At 42.9% G+C, this 26280-nt stretch overlaps 3 pseudogenes; 1 reads left to right on the top strand and 2 right to left on the bottom strand.

Moving 5' to 3' along the window:
• Positions 1 to 3148: 3148 nt before the first annotated feature.
• LOC135052025 (5S ribosomal RNA) lies at positions 3149 to 3267 on the bottom strand (annotated as a pseudogene).
• Positions 3268 to 8297: 5030 nt separating this feature from the next.
• On the bottom strand, positions 8298 to 8416 carry LOC135052024 (5S ribosomal RNA; annotated as a pseudogene).
• A 6953-nt stretch (positions 8417 to 15369) lies between these two features.
• On the top strand, positions 15370 to 15488 carry LOC135052266 (5S ribosomal RNA; annotated as a pseudogene).
• The last annotated feature ends 10792 nt before the right edge of the window (positions 15489 to 26280 follow it).

Genomic DNA, 26280 nt, shown 5'->3' with positions numbered 1-26280 from the left:
CTGCTCTAAGGCAGTTGTCTATATACCCGAAATTCTGAGGATTGAGGGATTTGTGTTGGGGGATTTGAGGGAGGCTCATAGTTGTATGGACCATATGGGTGCTGTGGGTAGGCTGTGTCTTGCTGTTGTGCTTGTGTGGTATTCCCTATGGTACGTGCAAACGTGCATTCAAAAAATGTCATCTGCCTATCATGCATGGTCATTAACTGCCTCATAAAAGATTGATGCATTTCTTTTTCTGACGCAAGAAATCTCTCAAGCCGTGCATCTTCCTGGGCATTGAGCTCACTATCCGCCTCACGCAGGTGATCCACGATAATGGACTTCATTGCTCTGACCGTTTGTTCAGTTTTGTTCAGTTTCTTTTTCCGCTGTGGAACGTTGTAGACTGTGAAGGAGATGAAACAGAATGTAAGCAACAATATAAAAATAGCAGTGGTAGCATATACGTGTTTGTGGCCTTCTCCCACCTGCACACTAGCTATACTCTGCAACATTACCATGATTCTATTAAAAAATAGCAGTAGTAGCATATACGTGTTTGTGGCCTTCTCCCACCTGCACACTAGCTATACTCTGCAACATTACCATGCCTTTACATAGATTCTGTATAGGGACTGCTGCAACTGTATTTGTAATGGTAATACTTACTATTTGAGCGCAAAGTCGTGGTATTGGGGGGTTGCGACGTCTCCGCCTGAGACTGTGGTACGTCCTCAATAGTGGCACTGATGGAATCCTCATTGACGGTCGAGTCTTCGAAACTGCTGTCCGATATAAGCAGCGGGGATGATGGGCTGCATTGTGAGCTGGGAAGGCTGTGCTGTGTTTCGTCACAGTCCTCGTCGATTGACATTTGGCGACTGGCAGAGCTGGATGACGATAGTGCTATGGGATTTGTTATCGCAGTTTTGCCGAAGACACTATAGTTAGCATAGGTCATAATATGCCCATTCCATACGCTCAGCACCACTTTTCTTGCGGTAATGGTCGTGTACTTTGGTGAATTGTCTGCGTAGTGCCTTCAATTTGTTAACGACTTGTTGCTGGGTTTTTTGGATGCCCCTTTCTGCCAGCATAAGGGATATGTTCTTGTAGACGATAGCATCCTTAACTGTTCCAGTCACCTGCCTTCTAATTTCTTCCTCTCCCCGAATATTAAGCAGCTCTTTGATCTCTGTGTCTGACCAGGTATGGCTAGCCATGTTGCTGTGCTGGAGCTTCTGCTGCTGTATATTGTCTGTTTGTTTGGAAGCTGCTGCAATAAAAATATCTGTATGCCCAGCGTGACTTCCGAGTGTTTTGTTTGCAAGCTGCCTCAATGCCTGCATGTGCCCAGCGTAGTGTTGTTTGCTGCTGCGGTGCCTGCATGTGCCCAGCGTGTCTCCCAGGGATGACATCATCTTCCAGTGCCCCAGAAGCACCAATCAGCGTCTCAGAGCGTTACTCGGGTCTGAAAACACGTGTAATGACCGTTTCCACTGCACCGCTATCCGTGTCATTACCGTGTTCTACCCAGGTAAATAGCCGGGTTGGATTCCCGGGTCACTCAACCCGTGTTGACCCGCTTCCACCTAAAAACCCGTGTCGATGCACGCCCCCGTGCAAAAACACGGGTAAAAACAGCTAGTGGAAAAGGGGTATCAGTTTGCGTGTATCTTGGCACTGCAGCTGCTGCAGTCTCCACTCTGTGACTGTCTCAGTCGCCAGTCCCTCAACTTGCTGCTGCTTTCTGTCTGAGTGCCAGGATCCCCTTCTTGGAGGCTCAGTCACTTGTAAGTATTACAACTTTAGATTGCTCCAAAATACAATACTTGTATTTGTAGCTCCTCCTGCAAAAAAGATTTAAATGTCTTATATGTATTTATATACAGTATATATATATATATATATATATATATATATGGTGTGGGGGGATGAGGTGTTAGCAAGCGACCAAAAGGTGTCAGATTAATATTGTAAAACCAGGTATTATGAAAACATAAAATTTATTCAAAAATACAAAGCACTGAAAAGGGGGGAATAATGGGATCATAGCAATTAAAAATTAAAAAAGCCTAATTCAGAGTATTTTAATAAAACAAAGGCAGAGCTTTTTAAAAAATTCAGGGACATGAATGTCGAAGTACATAAAAGGTAAAAAACACGTAAGAGATAAGGTATAAAATGTAAACAGTATATGATAAAAGAGGTAAAAAGGTAAAAAATATGTGAAGGTAGCTTAACTTCAGTGGTTGAGGTATAATCAGAGTGTCACCCAACGCGTTTCGTCCTACATGGACTTCATCAAGGGGTGGTGAGAGGCTAGAGACAGAGCATATTTATACCTTAAGACTAGGGGAGGTACTATCAACCTCACTTCCTGTTAGTTAATTAGTGTGGTATTAGCATATGGTCAAAGTGCATAATTGCATATATAAACATAAACCTAGTCTATTGGAAGAACCTGCTGTTATATTTATAGTTAGAAACGAGGCAGTTAATTGCTTCAAAAAGGCAAAAAACGGACGAGTTCGTTGATTTCCGGTCCGGGCAGTGGGGAGCGTCACATCCGCCCCACATCCGCCCCACTTCCGGCGTTGTAAAGTCAGTTCTGCGCCTGCGCCGGCTGGTCATATTGCGGCTGAGGTCTTCAGTGGTCGTCACCTGAATGCGGCGGCCATCTTTCTGGTTGTCAAACACCTAAACTTGTAGACCTCCGCCGGCGGAATGAATAGGAATGGAGTCTTGTGGATTTCTTTATTCCGATGCGTGTTGGAAATGCGTCCATGGTCTTTTTTTATATATAGTGGTTTACATATTAACGGTGTAGCTCCCCGAGGAGTTCATGGAAGAAAAAGGAAAAAAGGCAAATGAGTAGATGGGGGTGACGGTTCGATTATAAAAGATTCATAATATAGAAAACGGAACATTAGTAACTTCAGATGCGGGTAGATGATAATTAAAGCGAATGAATTATGTCAATAAGGCTTATATATATAAACAGGATAGGACTATGTCAGAAATGAGCCTGCAGGAACAGAAGGGAATAGTGAGTTATAGTTAGGTGGGCAAATTGGAATAAGTCCTAGGCTACCTCCTAGGTAATAAATACAGCATCCAATTAGTTTCTGAGAGACCCCAAAAAGAGAATTCCCTGTTGCCTCCGAGTTTACAACACCCGGTGTCCCAAGGAGGTCTCCCATCCTTGTACTGACCGGGCCCAACCTTGCTTAGCTTCCAAGATCGGGCGGTGTTGGGCGTCCCCAAGGTGGTATGGTTGTAATAATTAGGGCAGGGATGAAGCCAAGGTCTCTCATCACAGTGGACACAGTATTGAATAAGAGATCCCCAATAGCCATGGGGGATAGAACTAGAAGGTATAGTACAGAGTAGAAGAGATAGATACGTTGCTGGTAAGAAAAAGTAAGAGTAGGAAGGAGGATGGTACGTTTTATCGTGTTAGTGCCCTAGAATACAAGGCAGTACACAATACGTTATCTCGGCTCCTGGTATTCCCTGGGGGTCTCCCATCCAGGTACTGGCCAGGACAGGTCACAATACCGCTTATAAGGTCGGCCCAAGTATAAGTGGTCATATTGGTATTCGTGCGGGGACATAAATGGAAATTACAGAGGCGGAGAAAGAGGATAAATAAGCAGAGGGATTTCTTACATCACAGGAAAGGTGCTATTTCATATCCTTCGTTGAAGCCATCGGGATGAAGTGTGTTTAGTTCGTATATCCAATACATCTCCCTCCTGGAGAGAAGGTTCGAAAGGTCTCCTCCTCTATCTCCTAGCGCCACCAGTTCAATACCCTTGTATGTAAGCGCCTCCGGGTCAGAGTTGTGACACAGGTTGAAGTGTTTGGAAACTGCATGAGTGAGGACCTTATTCTTAATGTTCCTGACATGTTCCTGGATGCGTAATTTGAGGGGTCTCTTGGTTTTCCCAATATATTTCAGTGTGCACGGACATTCCAGAAGATATATCACTGATGGGGTATTGCAATTGATGAATTGTTTGATCCGATATTCCTTATTAGTTTTATTGTTGTGGAATGATTTCCTGTTCTGGTGAAGATATCTGCATACATTGCAACGACCACATTTGAAGCTTCCTACACATTTAGGTATGGTGTTTCGGACATCTGGATTCCTCAGCATGCTTGGGGCTATTAGGTCTTTTAGACTCCGGGATTTTCGAAAGACCAATTGGGGTTCCTTGGTAAGGTAGTCTTTCAGAATGGGGTCCATTAACAATATGTTCCAATGCTTCTTGAGGACATCCTTGATAAGGTTTTCATGTCTGCTGTATGTGGTGATGAATTTGACTGTTTCCTCCTTTGTGTCCTTTATTTTATACTTTAGAAGGTCTTTTCTTTCCAATGTTTTGGTCTTGATGGTGGCTTCTTCCAGGAGTCGGGTTGGGTATCCCTTTTCCTTGAATCTTCCTTTGTACTCTTCAAGTTGTTGGTCTCTATCCTCTGTTTTCTTGCAATTCCGTGCTATTCTAGTAAACTGGGAAAGGGGGGTATTGTCCTTCCATTGTTGGCGGTGGTTGCTCCTGTAATGCACATAACTGTTCATGTCCACCTTCTTTATGTAGTTGCTTGTAATGATTTCCTCCCCTGAGTGAGTATGAACAAGGTCCAGGAACTCGATTCGTTCCATATCATCGTTGGCCGTGAACCTTAAGTTCATGGTGTTGTCCGAAATGTAGGTTAAAAATTCTTTAAAACTCAACTGGTCTCCTTCCCATATTATTAGGATATCATCTATATAACGTTTATAAAAAATGATATTTTGTTGGTATGGGTGGTTGGTAAAATTGTATTTGTTCTCCCATTGTCCCATGAATAAATTGGCAAAGCTCGGTGCAAAAATGGTGCCCATGGCTGTTCCACATATTTGGAGATAAAACCCATCTAAAAAGGTAAAATAATTATGTTTAAGTATAAAATTCATAAGTTCGCATAAAAACAATCTATGATCTTCTGTGATACAAGGGTCCGAGGAGAGGAAATTATTGCATGCCTCGATGCCCTTTTCATGCTCTATGCAGGTATATAAAGACTGCACATCAATTGTGACCCACCTATAGGTGTCCTTCCATTGTAGTGGTTCCAACAGGTTCAGGACTGATGTGGTGTCCTTAAGGAAAGCCGGCAGGTCCATCACGTATTTCCTCAAGAATATGTCCACATATTCTGACAAATGTGAGGTCAAGGAGTCAATGCCTGCCACTATAGGCCTGCCTGGGGGGTTGTCCAAAGATTTATGTACTTTCGGGAGAAAGTAAAATATGGGGGTAGTGGGGTTGGAATTTAGAAGATATTGGTATTCATCCTTGGTAAGTATCTCCTTTCTGAAGGCCTTCAAAAGCATTAGCCTCAATTCCTCCACAAATGGTTCCTTAGGGTCACTGGGCAATGGGATGTATGAGGATCGATCTCCTAGCAGTTTGATTGCTTCTGTGACATATGCCTCTCTGTCCATAATGACCAGCCCCCCCCCCCTTTGTCAGCAGGTTTTACAACAATGTTTTTATTTTCTTGTAGGTGTTTAATGGCTTCCGTCTCCCTGTTGGTAAGGTTCTTCTCCTTTACTGGTGGAATGTTAGCATCACATAAATCCTTCTTTACTAGCTCGTAGAAAAGGCCCACATTATGACCCTTTGATTCCAAAGGGTATAATTTTGAGGTGGGTTTCAAGCCGGATTTCGATTGTTCTTAATTTTGTATCACAGCATCCTCTTTTTTTAGAAAATGGCGTTTGAGGGTGATTTTTCTTATGAATTTGTTCAAATCAATGAAAACATTGAACTTATTCATACCATTCGTGGGTGCGAATGAGAGGCCTTTGTTAAGGAGTGTAGTCTCATGATTCGTCAAAGTGTGACTAGAAAGATTAAAGATGCCTTTTGGTATAGGTGGTTCTAGACGAGGTTTCGTCTTTTGTACAGCCTTTTCCCTCCTACCCCCACGGCATCCTCTTCGTCTTCGAATCTTCTTTTGCGAGGTGATGTGTTTGTAGCTTTCATTCTTGCAGGTGTTTTCGTAGCGTCTCGGGGGTGATGATTCACACCTGGTGATAAAAAAGACTCCTCTGTGTTGGAGTCAAGTCTCTGTAACGTTGAAAATCTATTATTAGTTTTAAGATTGTGAGATTCCTGGGTCTCCTTCTTAGTGGTTGTTCTAGGGCCTCTGTTTTTAGTGGGGACCATTTTCCAATATTCCCTTCTTCCTTTGGGGGCTTGCTGTCCTCCTCCAGAAAGACGGCTCCAATTCTTGACCATGCTGTTTTCGTAGTCATGTCTGTCTCTAGCGAATTTCCTTTCTTTATTTCTGATGACCTCATCTTCTATATGATCCAGCTTTTTATTCAATACCTTTTCATTAATCCTGAAGTCCTCTTTGTCCTTATGTACTTCCATTTTATTCTCAGCCTCTTTAATCTCAGCTTCTAGGTCTGAGATAATACGTTTTTTTTCCGTGATTAATAGTTTCATGAGATTTACTGAACAGTTATGTAGTGTCTTGTCCCATTCTTGTATGAATTCTTGGTTATCCTTACCAAAGGTGGGCTGTTTCATAATCCTTAGGCCCCTCGGGACTCTATTTACACTAACATAATGTTCTAAACCCCTGATGTCCCACCATGCTTTAACTTCCTTGGTTAGCAATCTCTCAATGTTCCAAAACATGTCATCCAGATCGTCATTGGTAGGTCCAGTTTCGGGGATAATAGTCTCATTGAAATTTTTTTGGCAGAGATTACTCCTTTTGTTAGTGCGTTCGTTTATTCCAAACATACTGTGTTCGATACCAGTTCCCTCCAGGCAGCTGGAAGCAATAATACCAAAGACAAATATGTGTACCAAAGGAGCTAGCAGCGCCACAGATATAGTATCTAGGTTAAAACGACAGTATGGGAAAATTTGTGTTCTAAAATGATTATCAAAATATGACCTGGTGGACACTCCCTTAAGTATTAGGGCGTCAGCTTATAAACCTCAAAAAAGTAGATAGGCACTGGTATATATGCCTAGAAGTGCAAAATGGTGTGGGGGGATGAGGTGTTAGCAAGCGACCAAAAGGTGTCAGATTAATATTGTAGAACCAGGTATTATGAAAACATAAAATGTATTCAAAAATACAAAGCACTAAAAAGGGGGTAATAATGGGATCATAGCAATTAAAATTTAAAAAAGCCTAATTCAGAGTATTTTAAAAAAAACAAAGGCAGAGCTTTTTAAAAAATTCAGGGACATGAATGTCGAAGTACATAAAAGGTAAAAAACACGTAAGATATAAGGTATAAAATGTAAACAGTATATGATAAAAGAGGTAAAAAGGTAAAAAATATGGGAAGGTAGCTTAACTTCAGTGGTTGAGGTATAATCAGAGTGTCACCCAACGCGTTTCGTCCTACATGGACTTCATCAAGGGGTGGTGAGAGGCTAGAGACAGAGCATATTTATACCTTAAGACTAGGGGAGGTACTATCAACCTCACTTCCTGTTAGTTAATTAGTGTGGTATTAGCATATGGTCAAAGTGCATAATTGCATATATAAACATAAACCTAGTCTATTGGAAGAACCTGCTGTTATATTTATAGTTAGAAACGAGGCAGTTAATTGCTTCAAAAAGGCAAAAAACGGACGAGTTCGTTGATTTCCGGTCCGGGCAGTGGGGAGCGTCACATCCGCCCCACATCCGCCCCGCTTCCGCCCCACTTCCGGCGTTGTAAAGTCAGTTCTGCGCCTGCGCCGGCTGGTCATATTGCGGCTGAGGTCTTCAGTGGTCGTCACCTGAATGCGGCGGCCATCTTTCTGGTTGTCAAACACCTAAACTTGTAGACCTCCGCCGGCGGAATGAATAGGAATGGAGTCTTGTGGATTTCTTTATTCCGATGCGTGTTGGAAATGCGTCCATGGTCTTTTTTTATATATAGTGGTTTACATATTAACGGTGTAGCTCCCCGAGGAGTTCATGGAAGAAAAAGGAAAAAAGGCAAATGAGTAGATGGGGGTGACGGTTCGATTATAAAAGATTCATAATATAGAAAATGGAACATTAGTAACTTCAGATGCGGGTAGATGATAATTAAAGTGAATGAATTATGTCAATAAGGTATATATATGTAAACAGGATAGGACTATGTCAGAAATGAGCCCGCAGGAACAGAAGGGAATAGTGAGTTATAGTTAGGTGGGCAAATTGGAATAAGTCCTGGGCTACCTCCTAGGTAATAAATACAACATCCAATTAGTTTCTGAGAGACCCCAAAAAGAGAATTCCCTGTTGCCTCCGAGTTTACAACACCCGGTGTCCCAAGGAGGTCTCCCATCCTTGTACTGACCGGGCCCAACCTTGCTTAGCTTCCAAGATCGGGCGGTGTTGGGCGTCCCCAAGGTGGTATGGTTGTAATAATTAGGGCAGGGATGAAGCCAAGGTCTCTCATCACAGTGGACACAGTATTGAATAAGAGATCCCCAATAGCCATGGGGGATAGAACTAGAAGGTATAGTACAGAGTAGAAGAGATAGATACGTTGCTGGTAAGAAAAAGTAAGAGTAGGAAGGAGGATGGTACGTTTTATCGTGTTAGTGCCCTAGAATACAAGGCAGTACACAATACGTTATCTCGGCTCCTGGTATTCCCTGGGGGTCTCCCATCCAGGTATTGGCCAGGACAGGTCACAATACCGCTTATAAGGTCGGCCCAAGTATAAGTGGTCATATTGGTATTCGTGCGGGGACATAAATGGAAATTACAGAGGCGGAGAAAGAGGATAAATAAGCAGAGGGATTTCTTACATCACAGGAAAGGTGCTATTTCATATCCTTCGTTGAAGCCATCGGGGTGAAGTGTGTTTAGTTCGTATATCCAATACATCTCCCTCCTGGAGAGAAGGTTCGAAAGGTCTCCTCCTCTATCTCCTAGCGCCACCAGTTCAATACCCTTGTATGTAAGCGCCTCTGGGTCAGAGTTGTGACACAGGTTGAAGTGTTTGGAAACTGCATGAGTGAGGACCTTATTCTTAATGTTCCTGACATGTTCCTGGATGCATAATTTGAGGGGTCTCTTGGTTTTCCCAATATATTTCAGTCTGCACGGACATTCCAGAAGATATATCACTGATGGGGTATTGCAATTGATGAATTGTTTGATCCGATATTCCTTATTAGTTTTATTGTTGTGGAATGATTTCCTGTTCTGGTGAAGATATCTGCATACATTGCAACGACCACATTTGAAGCTTCCTACACATTTAGGCATGGTGTTTCGGACATCTGGATTCCTCAGCATGCTTGGGGCTATTAGGTCTTTTAGACTCCGGGATTTTCGAAAGACCAATTGGGGTTCCTTGGTAAGGTAGTCTTTCAGAATGGGGTCCATTAACAATATGTTCCAATGCTTCTTGAGGACATCCTTGATAAGGTTTTCATGTCTGCTGTATGTGGTGATGAATTTGACTGTTTCCTCCTTTGTGTCCTTTGTTTTATACTTTAGAAGGTCTTTTCTTTCCAATGTTTTGGTCTTGATGGTGGCTTCTTCCAGGAGTCGGGTTGGGTATCCCTTTTCCTTGAATCTTCCTTTGTACTCTTCATGTTGTTGGTCTCTATCCTCTGTTTTCTTGCAATTCCGTGCTATTCTAGTAAACTGGGAAAGGGGGGTATTGTCCTTCCATTGTTGGCAGTGGTTGCTCCTGTAATGCACATAACTGTTCATGTCCACCTTCTTTATGTAGTTGCTTGTAATGATTTCCTCCCCTGAGTGAGTAAGAACAAGGTCCAGGAACTCGATTCGTTCCATATCATCGTTGGCCGTGAACCTTAAGTTCATGGTGTTGTCCGAAATGTAGGTTAAAAATTCTTTAAAACTCAACTGGTCTCCTTCCCATATTATTAGGATATCATCTATATAACGTTTCTAAAAAATGATATTTTGTTGGTATGGGTGGTTGGTAAAAATGTATTTGTTCTCCCATTGTCCCATGAATAAATTGGCAAAGCTCGGTGCAAAAATGGTGCCCGTGGCTGTTCCACATATTTGGAGATATAACCCATCTAAAAAGGTAAAATAATTATGTTTAAGTATAAAATTCATAAGTTCGCATAAAAACAATCTATGATCTTCTGTGATACAAGGGTCCGAGGAGAGGAAATTATTGCATGCCTCGATGCCCTTTTCATGCTCTATGCAGGTATATAAAGACTGCACATCAATTGTGACCCACCTATAGGTGTCCTTCCATTGTAGTGGTTCCAACAGGTTCAGGACTGATGTGGTGTCCTTAAGGAAAGCCGGCAGGACCATCACGTATTTCCTCAAGAATATGTCCACATATTCTGACAAATGTGAGGTCAAGGAGTCAATGCCTGCCACTATGGGCCTGCCTGGGGGGTTGTCCAAAGATTTATGTACTTTCGGGAGAAAGTAAAATATGGGGGTAGTGGGGTTGGAATTTAGAAGATATTGGTATTCATCCTTGGTAAGTATCTCCTTTCTGAAGGCCTTCAAAAGCATTAGCCTCAATTCTTCCACAAATGGTTCCTTAGGGTCACTGGGCAATGGGATGTATCCACTGTGATGAGAGACCTTGGCTTCATCCCTGCCCTAATTATTACAACCATACCACCTTGGGGACGCCCAACACCGCCCGATCTTGGAAGCTAAGCAAGGTTGGGCCCGGTCAGTACAAGGATGGGAGACCATGGACGCATTTCCAACACGCATCGGAATAAAGAAATCCACAAGACTCCATTCCTATTCATTCCGCCGGCGGAGGTCTACAAGTTTAGGTGTTTGACAACCAGAAAGATGGCCGCCACATTCAGGTGACGACCACTGAAGACCTCAGCCGCAATATGACCAGCCGGCGCAGGCGCAGAACTGACTTTACAACGCCGGAAGTGGGGCGGAAGCGGGGCGGATGTGGGGCGGATGTGACGCTCCCCACTACCCGGACCGGAAATCAACGAACTTGTCCGTTTTTTGCCTTTTTGAAGCAATTAACTGCCTCGTTTCTAACTATAAATATAACAGCAGGTTCTTCCAATAGACTAGGTTTATGTTTATATATGCAATTATGCACTTTGACCATATGCTAATACCACACTAATTAACTAACAGGAAGTGAGGTTGATAGTACCTCCCCTAGTCTTAAGGTATAAATATGCTCTGTCTCTAGCCTCTCACCACCCCTTGATGAAGTCCATGTAGGACGAAACGCGTTGGGTGACACTCTGATTATACCTCAACCACTGAAGTTAAGCTACCTTCCCATATTTTTTACCTTTTTAACTCTTTTATCATATACTGTTTACATTTTATACCTTATCTCTTACGTGTTTTTTACCTTTTATGTACTTCGACATTCATGTCCCTGAATTTTTTAAAAAGCTCTGCCTTTGTTTTTTTTAAATACTCTGAATTAGGCTTTTTTAATTTTTAATTGCTATGATCCCATTATTACCCCCTTTTTAGTGCTTTGTATTTTTGAATAAATTTTATGTTTTCATAATACCTGGTTTTACAATATTAATCTGACACCTTTTGGTCGCTTGCCAACACCTCACCTCAACACCTCATCCCCCCACACCATTTTGCACTTCTAGGCATATATATCAGTGCCTATCTACTTTTTTGAGGTTTATAAGCTGACGCCCTAATACTTAAGGGAGTGTCCACCAGGACATATTTTGATAATCATTTTAGAACACAAATTTTCCCATACTGTCGTTTTAACCTAGATACTATATCTGTGGCGTTGCTAGCTCCTTTGGTACACATATTTGTCTTTGGTATTATTGCTTCCAGCTGCCTGGAGGGAACTGGTATCGAACACAGTATGTTTGGAATAAACGAACGCACTAACAAAAGGAGTAATTTCTGCCAAAAATTTTTCAATGAGACTATTATCCCCGAAACTGGACCTACCAATGACGATCTGGATGACATGTTTTGGAACATTGAGAGATTGCTAACCAAGGAAGTTAAAGCATGGTGGGACATCAGGGGTTTAGAACATTATGTTAGTGTAAATAGAGTCCCGAGGGGCCTAAGGATTATGAAACAGCCCACCTTTGGTAAGGATAACCAAGAATTCATACAAGAATGGGACAAGACACTACATAACTGTTCAGTAAATCTCATGAAACTATTAATCACGGAAAAAAAACGTATTATCTCAGACCTAGAAGCTGAGATTAAAGAGGCTGAGAATAAAATGGAAGTACATAAGGACAAAGAGGACTTCAGGATTAATGAAAAGGTATTGAATAAAAAGCTGGATCATATAGAAGATGAGGTCATCAGAAATAAAGAAAGGAACTTCGCTAGAGACAGACATGACTACGAAAACAGCATGGTCAAGAATTGGAGCCGTCTTTCTGGAGGAGGACAGCAAGCCCCCAAAGGAAGAAGGGAATATTGGAAAACGGTCCCCACTAAAAACAGAGGCCCTAGAACAACCACTAAGAAGGAGACCCAGGAATCTCACAATCTTAAAACTAATAATAGATTTTCAACGTTACAGAGACTTGACTCCAACACAGAGGAGTCTTTTTTATCACCAGGTGTGAATCATCACCCCCGAGACGCTACGAAAACACCTGCAAGAATGAAAGCTACAAACACATCACCTCGCAAAAGAAGATTCGAAGAAGAAGAGGATGCCGTGGGGGTAGGCGGGAAAAGGCTGTACAAAAGACGAAACCTCGCCTAGAACCACCTATACCAAAAGGCATCTTTAATCTTTCTAGTCACACTTTGACGAATCATGACACTACACTCCTTAACAAAGGCCTCTCATTTGCACCCACGAAGGGTATGAATAAGTTCGATGTTTTCATTGATTTGAACAAATTCATAAGAAAAATCACCCTCAAACGCCATTTTCTAAAAAAAGAGGATGCTGTGATACAAAATTATGAACAATCGAAATCCGGCTTGAAACCCACCTCGAAATTTTACCCTTTGGAATCAAAGGGTCATAATGTGGGCCTTTTCTACGAGCTAGTAAAGAAGTATTTTTGTGATGCCAACATTCCACCAGTAAAGGAGAAGAACCTTACCAACAGGGAGACGGAAGCCATTAAACACCTACAAGAAAATAAAAACATTGTTGTAAAACCTGCTGACAAAGGGGGGGGGGGGCTGGTCATTATGGACAGAGAGGCATATGTCACAGAAGCAATCAGACTGCTAGGAGATCGATCCTCATACATCCCATTGCCCAGTGACCCTAAGGAACCATTTGTGGAAGAATTGAGGCTAATGCTTTTGAAGGCCTTCAGAAAGGAGATACTTACCAAGGATGAATACCAATATCTTCTAAATTCCAACCCCACTACCCCCATATTTTACTTTCTCCCGAAAGTACATAAATCTTTGGACAGCCCCCCAGGCAGGCCCATAGTGGCAGGCATTGACTCCTTGACCTCACATTTGTCAGAATATGTGGACATATTCTTGAGGAAATACGTGATGGACCTGCCGGCTTTCCTTAAGGACATCACATCAGTCCTGAACCTGTTGGAACCACTACAATGGAAGGACACCTATAGGTGGGTCACAATTGATGTGCAGTCTTTATATACCTGCATAGAGCATGAAAAGGGCACCGAGGCATGTAATAATTTCCTCTCCTCGGACCCTTGTATCACAGAAGATCATAGATTGTTTTTATGCGAACTTATGAATTTTATACTTAAACATAATTATTTTACCTTTTTAGATGGGTTTTATCTCCAAATATGTGGAACAGCCATGGGCACCATTTTTGCACCGAGCTTTGCCAATTTATTCATGGGACAATGGGAGAACAAATACATTTTTACCAACCACCCATACCAACAAAATATCATTTTTTAGAAACGTTATATAGATGATATCCTAATAATATGGGAAGGAGACCAGTTGAGTTTTAAAGAATTTTTAACCTACATTTCGGACAACACCATGAACTTAAGGTTCACGGCCAACGATGATATGGAACGAATCGAGTTCCTGGACCTTGTTCTTACTCACTCAGGGGAGGAAATCATTACAAGCAACTACATAAAGAAGGTGGACATGAACAGTTATGTGCATTACAGGAGCAACCACCGCCAACAATGGAAGGACAATACCCCCCTTTCCCAGTTTACTAGAATAGCACGGAATTGAAAGAAAACAGAGGATAGAGACCAACAACTTGGAGAGTACAAAGGAAGATTCAAGGAAAAGGGATACCCAACCCGACTCCTGGAAGAAGCCACCATCAAGACCAAAACATTGGAAAGAAAAGACCTTCTAAAGTATAAAACAAAGGACACAAAGGAGGAAACAGTCAAATTCATCACCACATACAGCAGACATGAAAACCTTATCAAGGATGTCCTCAAGATGCATTGGAACATATTGTTAATGGACCCCATTCTGAAAGACTACCTTACCAAGGAACCCCAATTGGTCTTTCGAAAATCCCGGAGTCTAAAAGACCTAATAGCCCCAAGCATGCTGAGGAATCCAGATGTCCGAAACACCATGCCTAAATGTGTAGGAAGCTTCAAATGTGGTCGTTGCAATGTATGCAGATATCTTCACCAGAACAGGAAATCATTCCACAACAATAAAACTAATAAGGAATATCGGATCAAACAATTCATCAATTGCAATACCCCATCAGTGATATATCTTCTGGAATGTCCGTGCAGACTGAAATATATTGGGAAAACCAAGAGACCCCTCAAATTATGCATCCAGGAACATGTCAGGAACATTAAGAATAAGGTCCTCACTCATGCAGTTTCCAAACACTTCAACCTGTGTCACAACTCTGACCCGGAGGCGCTTACATACAAGGGTATTGAACTGGTGGCGCTAGGAGATAGAGGAGGAGACCTTTCGAACCTTCTCTCCAGGAGGGAGATGTATTGGATATACGAACTAAACACACTTCATCCCGATGGCTTCAACGAAGGATATGAAATAGCACCTTTCCTGTGATGTAAGAAATCCCTCTGCTTATTTATCCTCTTTCTCCGCCTCTGTAATTTCCATTTATGTCCCCGCACGAATACCAATATGACCACTTATACTTGGGCCGACCTTATAAGCGGTATTGTGACCTGTCCTGGCCAGTACCTGGATGGGAGACCCCCAGGGAATACCAGGAGCCGAGATAACGTATTGTGTACTGCCTTGTATTCTAGGGCACTAACACGATAAAACGTACCATCCTCCTTCCTACTCTTACTTTTTCTTACCAGCAACGTATCTATCTCTTCTACTCTGTACTATACCTTCTAGTTCTATCCCCCATGGCTATTGGGGATCTCTTATTCAATACTGTGTCCACTGTGATGAGAGACCTTGGCTTCATCCCTGCCCTAATTATTACAACCATACCACCTTGGGGATGCCCAACACCGCCCGATCTTGGAAGCTAAGCAAGGTTGGGCCCGGTCAGTACAAGGATGGGAGACCTCCTTGGGACACCGGGTGTTGTAAACTCGGAGGCAACAGGGAATTCTCTTTTTGGGGTCTCTCAGAAACTAATTGGATGCTTTATTTATTACCTAGGAGGTAGCCCAGGACTTATTCCAATTTGCCCACCTAACTATAACTCACTATTCCCTTCTGTTCCTGCGGGCTAATTTCTGACATAGTCCTATCCTGTTTATATATATAAGCCTTATTGACATAATTCATTCGCTTTAATTATCATCTACCCGCATCTGAAGTTACTAATGTTCCATTTTCTATATTATGAATCTTTTATAATCGAACCGTCACCCCCATCTACTCATTTGCCTTTTTTCCTTTTTCTTCCATGAACTCCTCGGGGAGCTACACCGTTAATATGTAAACCACTATATATAAAAAAAGACCATGGACGCATTTCCAACACGCATCGGAATAAAGAAATCCACAAGACTCCATTCCTATTCATTCCGCCGGCGGAGGTCTACAAGTTTAGGTGTTTGACAACCAGAAAGATGGCCGCCGCATTCAGGTGACGACCACTGAAGACCTCAGCCGCAATATGACCAGCCGGCGCAGGCGCAGAACTGACTTTACAACGCCGGAAGTGGGGCGGAAGCGGGGCGGATGTGGGGCGGATGTGACGCTCCCCACTGCCCGGACCCGAAAATCAACGAACTCGTCCGTTTTTTGCCTTTTTGAAGCAATTAACTGCCTCGTTTCTAACTATAAATATAACAGCAGGTTCTTCCAATAGACTAGGTTTATGTTTATATATGCAATTATGCACTTTGACCATATGCTAATACCACACTAATTAACTAACAGGAAGTGAGGTTGATAGTACCTCCCCTAGTCTTAAGGTATAAATATGCTCTGTCTCTAGCCTCTCACCACCCCTTGATGAAGTCCATGTAGGACGAAACGCGTTGGGTGACACTCTGATTATACCTCAACCACTGAAGTTAAGCTACCTTCACATATTTTTTACCTTTTTACCTCTTTTATCATATACTGTTTACATTTTATACCTTATCTCTTACGTGTTTTTTACCTTTTATGTACTTCGACATTCATGTCCCTGAATTTTTTAAAAAGCTCTGCCTTTGTTTTTTTAAAATACTCTGAATTAGGCTTTTTTAAATTTTAATTGCTATGATCCCATTATTACCCCCTTTTTAGTGCTTTGTATTTTTGAATAAATTTTATGTTTTCATAATACCTGGTTTTACAATATTAATCTGACACCTTTTGGTCGCTTGCTAACACCTCATCCCCCCACACCATTTTGCACTTCTAGGCATATATACCAGTGCCTATCTACTTTTTTGAGGTTTATAAGCTGACGCCCTAATACTTAAGGGAGTGTCCACCAGGTCATATTTTGATAATCATTTTAGAACACAAATTTTCCCATACTGTCGTTTTAACCTAGATACTATATCTGTGGCGCTGCTAGCTCCTTTGGTACACACATATATATATATATTGTACATATGTGTGTATATATGTATATATATATATATATATATATATATACACACATATATATATATATATATATAAAATTTTAGTTACTTGTCACCAGCACTTATGTTATGTATTTTCCGCCAGGAACAGCGGGTTACTAGCGGCGGTGGTGACGCCCGCGGTTGCCTGGTTACCACAGGACGTCACTTCCTGGTAACGGGGTACAGGAACTTACCGGAAATCCCGCCGGACGCTGGCTCCCGCTGTCCCAACGCGCGGTCTGAATGATTTACCAGCACATAAAGGTATGTGTCACATTCTGTTTGTTTTTTGGTTCCTGCACTGCATATAGCTTTGAGAAAAGCGTCCTGCGTGGCGCTGAAACGTCGGCAAGATATGCCTTTGTTCACAATTTTTTGATTCATTAATACACTCTATTTGAGTTTACAAGTCCCTGGAGTGCCGCCTGGTTTTTATTGATTGGGAGCGGGCCGAGGCTAACCCCTCTCTAGAATACCACAGATTCCTATATATATATACATATATACATATATTCACACACACACACATATATACAAAAGTGTCCTCTAACATCCTTGCTGTGGGAGGCTGCATAGTGTGGCGTTGCTGTGATGCGTACTCGTCGCAGCATAGCTCAGCCTCCCGCAGCTGTTTCCCATAGCCTGCGATGATAGCCGGAGCGTATTGTCACCTTCCCGCTACACAAGTAACGGGGAGCGGGAGCTCACATTTATTACCCTGTGCTGGCTCATTTATCTATTTAGAAACGGGGCCTGGACTGCACACCCTAGCTTATTATAATGGGATGTGCTACCTTGCTGGGACTAAGTACTGTAATACTACAACATAGGAACAAAGGGTGCAGGTGCACCATACACCATTAAAATTATTATAACCATAATATAATATTTGAGGTTCTTGGCATATATTGACCAGTATATGAGCCTGCCCACCTGCTTCACGGTGACCTCATCGGACAGGTCCCTAACACTATAGGGGTTCACCTCCGGGACGCAGAGCACCCCCAGACAACCCCAGCCAAACCACCCCAGGGCATCACACAGAAAAAGGATAGGAGTGAAAGATCAGTCTTGAGCAAATGAAAGAGGCTGCTGAATGTAAAAGAAAAGAAGAGGACAGCAGTAAAGTGTCAGAGTGTTAGAATGTGAAGTTTAGCTGAGCAGTGTTATAAGTGTAAAAATTATGTGAAAAAAGCTACATAAATATAAAACAAACACAATGTGAAATAAGTGTTAAAAGTAAATGTAAGATGGTGATGCCCCAAGGTGGCCCAGCCACCTATCTACACTAGTTTAACAGACCCAGCATATACTGGGTCACCTCAGTCTCCACCCCCGTGGTTGGCTCCACCCCTCTTTGGAAACCCCCTTGTGCAAATCCTGCATTTGCCCCTGGGCTCAGGCTGATGCTGAAAAGTGAGGTCTCCACTCTCCTCCTCTCTCCCATGCTGGCTGTGCTGGCCTTGTAGCCCCGCCCCCTTTTCTGACTGTAGCTTCGGCTGCACTGTGACTGGACGTTGCTGATGAATGACTTGGGGGGCTGAGGTTACTTTCCCCCTCTGATCCCTCTTAATCTGGCTCCCCCGAACACCACCTCCATCTCTGGTTGCAGTTGCAAGGAGCAGGACGCACTGCAATTAATAAACTGAACGTAAACTACAGCCCTTGCAAGGGCTGCTGGGAACTGTAGTTTATTATCACTGCAATGCACCTGGCTCCTTGCAAGCACATCCGCAGAGGGAGGGGAGGTGTTGGGGGGGGGGGCGGGGTTGTTAAAGTGACTGTCCTGGTGCCCTCTCTGATCCAGCACCCGAGTCAGGTGCAAGGAAATCGTGCTTTCCTTTTTACATTTTATTTGAAATACTCTGAGCCTGAAGCTGAGTCGGACGCAAAGTTGCCACAATTATGGACGTCCACAGAAGCCAGATTTACAACCTAATGCTATCTGTTCATTTTCAAGCATACTGTTGCACACCCAGAGCAGCGGTGAATAGACTCTGTGCACGTGCACACTGCGTCTATTCATCGGAGTCAGAGGGACTAGGGGCATGCCAGCAGCTCACAGAGCTCTGGCCATGCCCCCATAGTGCCGGAAAATGATGGTGTGGCTCACGATCGCAGCACTCCTGTGAAACCACGCCTTTTTCTATAGACCACGCCCCCTTTTTGGGCAGGTGCGAATTCACAGCGCCATGGTGTTACTCCTACACACATCCAAATGTTGGGAGGTATGTCCAACCTATGCCGGGTTCAGAAGATCCATCTGAAACCGACTTCCCACCTCCATCCGCACACCTCAAACATAAAAGTCAGGCTAAACTTCCATGAGAAGATTCTGCCCAGTAACCAACCAGTTACTTGCCAAAACTTCTATTTCATGAATGGAGCGAATTATCCACTCTAGTATCCTCCATTATGGTGCATATGCATGGTGAGGCACATGCTCGGCCTGCGATTGGTTTCTTCAGTGTATGTGCAATATGATGTACAGGGCACTATAGGGTAATTCAATTGAATGCAAATGATCCCGCCATGCCAAGTAAACGCGGCAGCCACTGCACTTTATGGCAGTACCATCGGATGATACTCAAACCTACCTATCCTCCCCAGATTTGTCACCATCTGTATTGGGCCGTGTCATTGAATGCCTTTCTGCCATTTCATCTTGGATTACATCTCGCCCCCTCAAACTTAATATTTCCAAAACAGAATTAATTATATTTCCACCGGCCAATAGTAGTTACCAACCTGATATCTCGATCACTGTTGATAACTCAGCAATCATCCCTACCTCACAAGCTCACTGCCTAGGTGACATTCAATCTGTCTCAAGATCATGTTAAATACATCTAAGAAACATATCCACAATACGACCATATCTTACACAAGACACAGCAAAAACTCTAATCCAAGCTCTCATAATCTCCTGCATTGATTATTGTAATAGTCTCCTGACCGGTCTTCCCAAACATAGGCTCTCACCACTACAATCCATTTTGAATGCAGCTGCGAGGCTAATCTTCCTCGCTAGATGTTACTCGTCTGCAGGTCCGCTCTGTCAGGCCCTCCATTGTTTACTGGTATTCTATCGTATTAAATATAAAATACTTTTACTTACATACAAGGCTATTAACCAAACTACGCCAATGTACATCTCTTCACTCATCTCAAAATATCTCCCTACCCGACCTCTCCACTCTGCACAAGATCTACGTCTCTCATCCACACTCATTACTTGTTCACACTCAAAATTACAGGACTTTATCCGGGCTTCACCCACTCTGTGGAATGCCCTCCCAAGCACAGTAAGACTCTCCTCTAGTCTCCAAACCTTTAAATGTTCCTTGAAAACTCACCTCTTCATACAAGCCTATCAAATTCCAGACCAACTCACATAACCTTCAGTGCTTCCATATCTAATTATCTTGTCTTTCTTTACTCTCACACCCTCCTGACACTTGGCCAACATTGCTGGGAGATCATGTCATACAACCCATTAAGAACCTAGCAATCTGGTGGACCATTATGCAATAGGTAACATCTATCCTTGTGTATCAATGGCTATTTCCCTATAGATTGTAAGCTTACGAGGAGGTCCTTCCTACCTCAATGTCTGTCTGTTTTTACCCAGTTTTGTTCTATGACTGTTGTTCCCCAGTTTTGTTCTATTACTGTTGTTCTAATTGTAAAGCACAACGGAATATGCTGCGCTATATAAGAAACTGTTAATAAATAAATAAATCTTGCGCAAAAGTGTTCGCTACCCCATGTGGTCGTGATCACTTTTATGCAAATGCCAGATTCGGCCATACGGTCGGAGGGTGTAAGATAGGGTTGCATTGTTGGCGTTTAAATGCCACGGCAAAGGCAATTCGCACCCTCTGCCTGTAAATTAATACTATGTAACAGAGCAATAATAAGGAGTAGAGAATATGCTGACAAGTTCTCCTTTAAAATATTCATCATGGCATCTCCCAGATGGCTAAGGCTGGCGTTAAACAACAATTCCCCACTGGAGCATCTATGATAGATGCAGGTTCTTTTGGACAGGACCCGGTTTCCTCATGTGTTTTGGGTATTGTGCTCTTGTTATCTCCTGTATCCAGTTCTATGTTAATTCTTACATTATAAGGGTGGCTCTGCATACCCCTTATGGAGCTAAAAACAAATATAACTGCTATGTAAATGGACACACAGCCAAAATAAAGTTAAACAAATAACTGTTTCCAATTGTAATGTGTCATGAGTCATTATCTGTCTGAAAGATGTCACGTTGTATAAACAAGATGAATATAATAGTGATGATTACTCAGATTAATGCTTGTGTATAGCACCCTGTACAAGCAATAAAATCACAATCATTCTCTCATGTGACTGAATTCACAAAAGGAAAGTAAACCGAGTAATATTTAGATCTGAAAAGAACCCTCAATACCATATTGTTGACTGCCCAAACATTTGTCCACATATTGATTATCCTGTTTGGTCAAGCACTGATGTGAGCATTTGTCTATTATTCATTAATATAGTTGATAATGCAATTATTATAATAAAGAATCTGAAAAAGAAGTGATGTATTTGTTAGTTACAGAAAGTGTGTCTGAGAATCTGATGGTATTTATGTGATATTTCAGATAGACTTTATGGAACCTATTCGCCTGCAGTGCTGATAGCCGCACAAATGCTTGATGCTTTTCAACTGTCACAAGTGCATGTGTCCAATGTGTGTTTCTCACAGAGTTCCAGTAGTGATTGAGAGGCATAAGATCCATGTATCCCTCCTCTAGAATACACACACAGCAATAGGAACTGTGGGGGTCATTCAGACCCGAACACAGCCATGCGTTTGTACACAGTGGCTGCCTACAAGTGATGTGCACATGAGCACCAGCCGAAGAACACCTTGCGGCTGCATCCCACAAGATTATTGACAGCAGCAGGCGGCGGGCGAGGTGGGCCAAACGGGTGCATGCCAGGAGTGTTTTCGGGGTGGCTGAATGACATCACATTAAATAAATTGGCAGCTGACCATCTGACAGTGCAGCCAGGCTGCTCTCCAATGGGTCAACCTTAATTTGATGCATCTGCAATATAATTGTGGATGCATTGGGAGGCATTGCCACACATACTGGGTGGCCTTGCCCTGTGCTGGGTGGCCCCCAGCATGCGCAGAAATGGATGCAGATCTTGCTGCGTGTGCAGCGATCTGCGTCCATCTCTGAATCAGTTCCTATATACACCACACAACACACATTCTCAGAAATGTATTGGATATGTACTGGCCGTTCCTTGGTGGTGACTGGATTTTCAGTTGCACGGAGGTGTACTGTGATGGGCATGTTATGGGGGCGTCACAGGGGTCTATTTACTAAGACTTGGATGGAGATAAAGTGGACGGAGATAAAGTACCAGCCAATCGGCTCCTAACTGTAATTTTTCAAACACAGCCTGTGACATGGCAGTTAGGAGCTGATTGGCTGGTCATTTATCTCCATCAACTTTATCTCCGTCCAAGGCTTAGTAAATAGACACCTTAATCACTTACATTGGAAGTCAACCTCCGATGTAGAATCTGCACTTAGCAGGGGGCAGGTGCAATTTTTAGTGGTGTGTCTGATGGTAGCAACTAAGTATGCATCAAATGAGAGTGTGGCATCTAAAAACGCATAGTGGGCATCTCAGTCCTTGCAAATTTAGAAGAGATGAGCGGGTTCGGTTCCTCGAGATCCGAACCCCCCTGAACTTCACGTGGTTTACACGGGTCCGAGCCAGCCTCGGATGTTCCCACCTTGCTCGGTTAACACGAACGCGCCCGAACGTCATCATCCCGCTGTCGTATTTTTGCGAGATTTGTATTGCATATAAAGAGCCGCGCGTCACCGCCATTTTCACTCGTGCATTGGAGATGATAGCGAGAGGACGTGGCTGCGTTCTCTCAGTTGCTGTGTTCAGTGTGCTGCAAATATCTGTGCTCAGTGTGCTGCAAATATCTGTGCTCAGTGTGCTGCAAATATCTGTGCTCAGTGTGCTGCAAATATCTGTGCTCAGTGTGCTGCAAATATCTACGTTCTCTGCCTGAAAACGCTCCATATCTGTGCTGCATTGTAGTTGTGCGCAGTATATGGTAGGAGGACAGTGCAGAATTTTGCTGACCACCAGTATATATATAGCAGTACGGTACAGTAGTCCATTGCTCTACCTCTGTGTCGTCAAGTATACTATCCATATCTGTGCTGCATTGTAGTTGTGCGCGGTATATAGTAGGAGGACAGTGCAGAATTTTGCTGACCACCAGTATATATATATATATATATATATATAGCAGTGAGGTACAGTAGTCCATTGCTCTACCTCTGTGTTGTCAAGTATACTATCTATATCTGTGCTGCATTGTAGTTGTGCGCAGTATATAGTAGGAGGACAGTGCAGAATTTTGCTGACCACCAGTATATATATATATATATATATATATAGCAGTGCGGTACAGTAGTCCATTGCTCTACCTCTGTGTCGTCAAGTATACTATCTATATCTGTGCTGCATTGTAGTTGTGCGCAGTATACAGTAGGAGGACAGTGCAGAATTTTGCGGACCGCCAGTATATATATATATATATATATATATAGCAGTACGGTACAGTAGTCCATTGCTCTACCTCTGTGTCGTCAAGTATACTATCTACATCTGTGCTGCATTGTAGTTGTGCGCAGTTTATTGTAGGAGGACAGTGCAGAATTTTGCTGACCACCAGTATATATATAGCAGTACGGTACAGTAGTCCATTGCTCCACCTCTGTGTCGTCAAGTTTACTACCCATATCTGTGCTACATTATAGTTGCGCGCAGTATATAGTAGGAGGACAGTGCAGAATTTTGCTGACCACCAGTATATATATATATATATATATATATAGCAGTACGGTACAGTATGTCATTGCTATTGATATATTACTGGCATATAATTACACACATTAAAAGATGGAGAACAAAAATGTGGAGGGTAAAATAGGGAAAGATCAAGATCCACTTCCACCTCGTGCTGAAGCTGCTGCCACTAGTCATGGCCGAGACGATGAAATGCCATCAACGTCGTCTGCCAAGGCCGATGCCCAATGTCATAGTAGAGAGCATGTAAAATCCAAAACACAAAAGTTCAGTAAAATGACCCAAAAATCTAAATTAAAAGCGTCTGAGGAGAAGTGTAAACTTGCCATTATGCGATTTACGAAACGGAGTGGCAAGGAACGGCTGAGGCCCTGGCTTATGTTCATGGCTAGTGGTTCAGCTTCACATGAGGATGGAAGCACTCATCCTCCCGCTAGAAAAATGAAAAGACTTAAGCTGGCAAAAGCACAGCAAAGAACTGTGCATTTTTCTAAATCACAAATCCCCAAGGAGAGTCCAATTGTATCGGTTGCGATGCCTGACCTTGCCAACACTGGACGGGGTGAGGTGGCGCCTTCCACCATTTGCACGCCCCCTGCAAGTGCTGGAAGGAGCACCCGCAGTCCAATTCCTGATAGTCAAATTGAAGATGTCACTGTTGAAGTACACCAGGATGAGGATATGGGTGTTGCTGGCGCTGAGGAGGAAATTGACAAGGAGGATTCTGATGGTGAGGTGGTTTGTTTAAGTCAGGCACCCGGGGAGACACCTGTTGTCCGTGGGACGAATATGGCCATTGACATGCCTGGTCAACTTACAAAAAAAAAATCACCTCTTCGGTGTGGAATTATTTTAACAGAAATGCGGACAACAGGGCCTATATTTACTAAAAATCCGAGTTTGCCCTATTTGTGTTTTTTTTTTCTAAGTCCCAATCCGGAAATTCACTAAGCACCAATCTCGGCAGTTTTTGGACTATTCGTAATGGTTTAATTTGCAAAGTTCAGAAATACTAATGAATAGACCATCGGTCAAACACGGCGGTTATTTCATACAATACGGGAATTCACTATTCATTCGTATTTGGGTGTTAGTCTCTGAGTGCTCAAATGCGGTCGTATTTTTTTGCGAATCGTTAAAAAAAGCGGCAAAAAAATAGACCTGCTTTTTTCAGGCGTGTTTACATGTGTTGCAACTCAAAAATCAATCACACCTGAATACGGATGCCTATAAAAGGATGTTAGGCCCAATTCAATCCACCTACACTCAGAAATGGCAGCAGGACTATGGACCAGTGATATTTTGTGTGCTGTGGGATTCCTCAGACAACATGGTCAGCAGGTTGTACAGGTTCCGCGGAGGCTGCGCAGGACTCGTTTTTTTAGGGGGCGTTTAAACTTGAACGCATTGTCCGATGATATGGTCATACAGATGTTCTGTCTAAATCGTAACAACATTTTCCGTCTGTATGACCTTGTCAAACTGGGCCTAGACCCTGAGACAGCACGCTCTCGCTCTGTCTCAGGCCTGCACAAACTCCTGGCTGTGTTGCACTTTATGGCTACTGGTAGCTTTCAGGCTGTGTCTGGGGATGTCATAGGAATCTCACAGCCCTCATTTTCGAGAATATTAACACAGGTGATGTATACCTAACTACCTCTTCTTTTTTTTGTTTGTTTTAATTTCTCGGTGGACAGTTCTGTCCTAAAATCTCATGTTTATTGTTCTTTCAAATATACACACAGGTGTTGGCTGTTTTGCAGCCCCACATCGATGCCTCAATCTGCTTTCCTACCCAGGAGTCTCAGTGGCATGCCGTCAGGGTAGATTTCTATGAGCTGGCTGGCATGCCCAATGTGCTTGGAGCCATAGATTGCACACACATTCAGCTGAGACCACCTAGGGGCAGGCAGCACATATATACTAATCGCCATCAAGAACACTCCACAAATGTGCAGGTGGTTTGTGATGCAAATCTCAAAATAATGAGTGTTGTTGCTAGTTACCCTTGGGGCTGCCATGACTCCTTCATCCTCAGTCAGTCATCCCTCTTTGATAAGTTTGAGGACGGACAAATGCCAGATGGATGGCTGCTGGGTATGTAATTTGATATGTGTAGGCCTGCGTATACTTTGTCCAAATACAGGGGCAGATGTATTAACCTGTAGAAGGCATAAGGAAGTGAGAAACCAGTGATATGTGCAAGGTGATAAAGGCACCAGCCAATCAGCTCCAATATGTAAATGAACATTTAGGAACAGATTGTCCGCTGCCTTTATTACCTTGCACATATCACTGGTTTATCACTTCCTTATGCCTTCTACAGGTTAATACATCTGCCCCACAGTGTGTTACTTATGTGTTGCTGAATCTTAACATGAATCACGTTACTATATCTGTCTTTTAGGTGAAGGAGGATATGGCTG

This window comes from Pseudophryne corroboree, chromosome 2, assembly GCF_028390025.1.
Source record: "Pseudophryne corroboree isolate aPseCor3 chromosome 2, aPseCor3.hap2, whole genome shotgun sequence".
Lineage (NCBI taxonomy): Eukaryota > Metazoa > Chordata > Amphibia > Anura > Myobatrachidae > Pseudophryne > Pseudophryne corroboree.
Note: the sequence above shows the minus strand (reverse complement) of the source record. Positions and strands in the feature narration are given on the sequence as shown.